Source organism: Magallana gigas, chromosome 1, assembly GCF_963853765.1.
Source record: "Magallana gigas chromosome 1, xbMagGiga1.1, whole genome shotgun sequence".
Classification (NCBI taxonomy): domain Eukaryota; kingdom Metazoa; phylum Mollusca; class Bivalvia; order Ostreida; family Ostreidae; genus Magallana; species Magallana gigas.
Genome location: NC_088853.1, coordinates 30026021 through 30031622, shown reverse-complemented (window position 1 = coordinate 30031622; position 5602 = coordinate 30026021). Strand labels below are relative to the sequence as shown.

Genomic DNA, 5602 nt, shown 5'->3' with positions numbered 1-5602 from the left:
TGGCATGAAAATTTTGGTAATTTCTTTGTTAGTTTTTGAGCTATTTGTCGCCAAAGTTTAAGATTTTTTCGGGGCTGAAATTTTGTTGCTTTTTGTATTATAACCTTTAAACTAAAAATATTTTGTTAATACATATAGAACAAAAGTTGTTCAGAATAACGAGAGCTTTCATTTAAAATTAAGAAAAAAGGGCTGGCCCCTATAATTAGGGGTCAGCAGCTCATACACGTATTTTTCTGATAGCAAAAATCGTTATCATTTTATGAAAAAAAATTAATTCAGTTATTGTTAATATATTAAATAATGTCATTTGGTATCAAATTTAAAAAGTTCTGTGCCCTATTTTTTTCAAATTTCATAAAACAAATATGTGTGAATCGTAACGTTACATGAACGAGTTAATTTTGTCTACATAGACACACAAGCGAACAAATGCCACTTTAAGGCCCAGGCATATACTGCATTACGTTGTGTTGCGTCTTAGATAAATAGTTGTGATTCAATTTCATTTTTTTCATCTATATCATTTATGAATTCAATGAACACACATTATTTTAACGTTCTATGTGCAACTATTTGTCGGGGCGCCCCTGTTTGTAACCCCCGCGCGCGCGCCGAATGTAAACAGTAACGAACGGCATTGTAGAAAAGAGAGAGCCGTAATGCAGAAGAGAAGTTGTGTATTCTTTCGACGTACAAATGCATTTTCAATTTACTGTGAAACATATGAACATGCACAGGGAACAATACTACATATTTGTTTAAGGAGGATATTTTTCTCGTGTGAATCGTTTACGAGGAAATTCTGACAGCCACACTTCTGTCGACGATCAGCCGTTGATAAGCTACGAGTAATAAAGGGGAAAAGATGGACATTAAAGTGTATGATTTATGTGGATGTTACTGAAGAAGGTGAGGCTTTTACTCCTTTTAAAGTTTAAAAAAGTTAAAGTTAAAATTTAGTATATAGTATAGATGTACATGTAAGTACGTGCACACTGTTTGTTTTTGTTATGGTGTGGGTGTTTGTTTACTAGGCTAACGTGTAATTTTTACATGTTTCATGGATGTTTAGACTCGCTCGAGGTTCATGGGGGACTGGAAAGGGTAACTGAATTTATCTATTTAAAAAAATAACAGATTGTGAATTTTCAACTCAAAATTCAAAGCAGGGTCTAATTAGAAACATATCATATTCTTGTGCAGAAGACTCCAAATGTAGTCATGAATATCCTGTAGACATAACTTCAAGTAAATAAAATTGTATACTTCAGACTTCAGAGTTAAAACATGACTTTAATATCTTTATGATGCCAATCATTGTATCATTAGAAAGGTTTAGCAGACCAACGGGTACCTGGTACATGTACTTGTACATGTAGGTTAGAACTATGCGTACTATTCTACCAGTTCACATAATTTTTCTTGTTTAGCAGTTATGATGTGTACTTAAATTGTCCTTGTTAATGTTTTAAATGTAATTTTTTATTCTCTTTTTTTAATCTGACTACTGGCAGTACTGGCCTGCGAGCAGTTCTCGTCGAGGACCATTTCTCGCTGGTGCACTGTAACATCATATTTTCGTATATAATTTTATGTGTTGATAAAATGACGTAACAATGCACTGGTGAGAAATGGTACTCGGCGAGAACTGATCGCAAGCCAATATTGATTAATTACAGACAAAAACTGAAGGTTGCGCGTGTTATTTTTTATTGAACAACATTGTTTAAAATAATTCTTTATATATGTGATGATCAGACCGGTTTGAATACCAGTGCCAGATAGCTCAGTTGGTAGAGCACCTGACTAGAGATTCAGGGGGCCCAGGTTCAAATCCCGGTTTGGTCCTTCATTATTTCTCCCATCCTGTTACAATATTGGTGTTGTGACCAACCCCTGGAACTAACAGGTTAACTCCTGCCAGGGGTGATCTTCGAGGGTGAAGATCATTTAAGGGGGAAGGAATGTGACGGTCAGACTGGTTTGAATACCGGTGCCAGATACATGTAGCTCAGTTGGTAGAGCACTTGACTAGAGATTCAGAGGGCCAGGTTCGAATCCCAGTTTGTTCCGTCGTTATTTCTCCCATCTTTTACATATACATGTATATCAGATATATGACAGATGATTAAGGGTCATCACATGTTTTGCAAGATGCAATAAGTGTTAAAAACCTTTACTTTACAACACAATACATATAAGTGAATATTTATGTTTTCTGTTATTATTTGGTGTGGTTTTCTTGACAGTGTCGCGTAAACAATTTACCCGCTCCTAAAACACAAACTTTCTTTTTGTGGATTCAGCTTACCGCTGATTGGCTGCTGTTGCAGCAGACAAATAAGATATGCACGCACAAAACACAATGAACTTATCAGAGAATGAGTTGAGTTTATTTCAACTGTTGGAATTTGGGGTTTTTTTTTTTAAATGTATACTTGTGACAAAACATATATGTGGTACATACAGCTGTAGCTTTGTTAAGAAAATTTTGGTTAGACCATATATACCTATCATGCAAGTAAATGATATTTACAAAAAACTTGCAATTTATGGCGCACGAAATATACGCTAGTTTTATAAAGATTGACATACATGTAATGTACCACATTCTGTGAAAAATAATTTATTAAAAATTCTTCATTAAGTTTACTCATACATGTTTTATGCTTATTACACATAGTATTGTTTTTAAAACATGTAATTTATAAGTAAATAAGCAAAAACCCTTGCTAAATTTATTTGCAAAAAAAAAAACACAGTAGAATTGATAAAAAATGGTATACCAGAAGCTAATACCAGTACATGTACTTTGACGCTGTTCGGTGGGTAATATTCGTTTGTAATTTACGAATTGAAATATTGACTGTTGCACTACAAGTACGGTAATAAACTCTCTCTCTCTCTCAATTTGATAAGTGTTTATACCTATGAAAATTTTTTAATATTATATTATGACTTGATATGCAAATTTTTGATCTTGTACTGCCTAAATGTTATGTCATCTATTGGGATATGTCATACCTATTACACTGCATGGTCAGTGTATTTTTTTCCAGAAATACTATGCATATGTTAATGTAAACACAGCTATTACTAGTCAAGTATGTAAACACAGCTAATTATTTTTTTTTTTTATTTCAGCTCAAAACAGACTCTTGTTACCACATGGCTTTTACCGGTACCTGTTGATTCTTGTGGGTCGGCTCCTGAGATTAACCTGTCACCTCTATCCACATGCATATTCCTTGTGTTCTACAGACTATTTACCGGTAATTCAAATTAAATCCGATAATGCATAAACAATAATGGAACTTGAAGAAAGCATCATGCCATGTTGTGGTTTGTGTTTGATAAGAAATTATGAAAACAAAATTAAGGCTGTTTATAAAGAAATTCATAATTGCTGTGAAAATTTGTTTTTCAATAAAAGTATGCAATTATGTTTCCTTTATTTTTTATTTCATAAAGATATTTAGATGTGTTTACATAATTGAAAAATCCCCCCCCCCCCTCTATTTAATTGTCTGCATTAAGATTACATGTAGGATATGTAAATGTACATTTGACTTTGAAATAACATCTGCTATGATAATTACTTTTGAAATGAACAAGAAACAACCTATTTCTACCTTTCTAAGGTATATATGCATAAAAAGAAGTAGAAAAACATGTCAAATTTGAAAATTTTTCATTGAAATCAACTCGATCTGTCTCCAGCTACCTGGGTGTGTTTGAATTTAATTTTAATTTAAGGCAGATGTCTAACTTGTAGGTTGTAACTTACTGTTTTAGCATGGTTAGAAGGAGACTAGAAATCAGAATAGATTAGATATTCACTAAATATGATTGTTAGCTTACTTTTTTCATGAAAACAAGAAATCACAAGCAGGACAGCTGTCTATTTGTTAATTAAAATGGTACAAATCATACAATAAACAAATAAAGATCAAATTTTAGAATCATTGATGATTGTTTTCATATGTATGAGAAATTACTGAAGGAAATTGCCACACGTTTCATAAAATTAGGTAAAACATTTCAAACCATGACTTTTTATGAAAATCAAAAGATTGGGGGGTGGGGGGTATACATGTAAGGGTATTTCTAAGTGATGTGAAGCTTTTATCATGATTATATCATGTAGGGGTATGTTTTATTGAATAAGGTTTCTTTTTAAAGGTGGTTGAACAAAAGTTGACCTCTAAAAGGTCAGGTAAAGATGTTTTACTATGGAGAACCCTGTAAATCTGTGTTTACTAAAGGAAATTGGAAATGGTGGGTTCACTTAAATGGCCATATTTTTATTAAACCTCAATGGAATTGGCAATATGTGGTATTCTTTTTCTCAGAATTGCATTAGCTTTCTTAGTCTTTTTATAAAAATGTTAGTGTACTAAGTTAAAGGTACAAGGAACAGTTTCGGATAAAGTACCGTCAATATTTTTGTAAAATTGAGAGTGACGGTACTTGAAGGTTTATCATTGTTGCGTAGATTCATGAAATGAATTTTAATGATTATCAATAGTTAGAGGGATGTCTCTTGTTGGAATTGGTAAGCAATATTAAGGCCCCTGATTTTAAGTACATGAGAAGCAGAAATAAATTGTGAAACTTGCGGCTATGACAGATATGTTGACTTTACAGTGAAATTGAAGGTTACAAACGGGAGGTTATATAACATGAAATGTAGGTGGATGGGATATTATATGCCTATTTAGTATTTACTGGGTATGAGGACAATAGCAAGTTTATTGTCCCCAAAGACAGCAACTATTTAATGAGGCAAAGCCAAGGGAAATAGTTGCTGTGGAGTGGGACAATAAACTTGCTATTGTCCGAATAGTCAGTTAATTGGTATTTCATTATACAGAAGAAAACTTTATTTGTCAGCGATGCACAATTTCTTGATGATAAACAAATTAGAGTTAAATCAAACTTTGTATTTAATGATGCGATCTTATTAGGTCAGAGGTGTTCCGAGTTTAAGGTGATATGGGACACTTCCATGTTGTGACGTATTGTTTATCGAAATAAACAATAAAATAAAGTGTAATTATATAAGTACATGTAGTTTCTTTTCAAAAATGGTCACATAACTCCTTAGCACAGTGGGTTAGAGGGTTACTAGGAACCTGTAAGTCATGAGTTCGAATCCCGCTGGGGTTTTTACAATTTTTACCTTTTCAAATATTTTTAAAAGCTATTTTTTGGTTAAATATTGTAAATATTGATGACTATTCACCATGGGCAGATAGCATGGATACTATTTTAAATTAGATAAAAAGGCATGTTTATGCGGGCGCCTTCTAGTAATCAATTTGTCCGTCTGTCCATCCGAGATGGCTTGACAGGAGCATAGCTTCTCTCCCCTTGGCCCAATCTGGCTCATACCTCATCCACAGGGTTCCTTTGGTTGAAGGATGTGCAGTGACCTTGAACCATGTTTTTGGGTATAAGGTTAAGGTCATAGCAGAATTATATATATAAAATCCTTGTCTGGGGCATATCTTTTTTCCCTTTGGTCCAATCTGGCTAATACTCACAGAGTGTCTCTATGGTTAAACGATGTGCAGTGACCTTGCATGAAATTTCTAGG

At 33.4% G+C, this 5602-nt stretch overlaps 1 long non-coding RNA gene across 1 annotated transcript; it reads left to right on the top strand.

Moving 5' to 3' along the window:
- Positions 1-412: 412 nt before the first annotated feature.
- On the top strand, positions 413-3448 carry LOC136269925 (uncharacterized). The gene is made up of 2 exons (XR_010707545.1): positions 413-912; positions 3148-3448. It is a non-coding gene; the product is annotated as an uncharacterized lncRNA (long non-coding RNA).
- The last annotated feature ends 2154 nt before the right edge of the window (positions 3449-5602 follow it).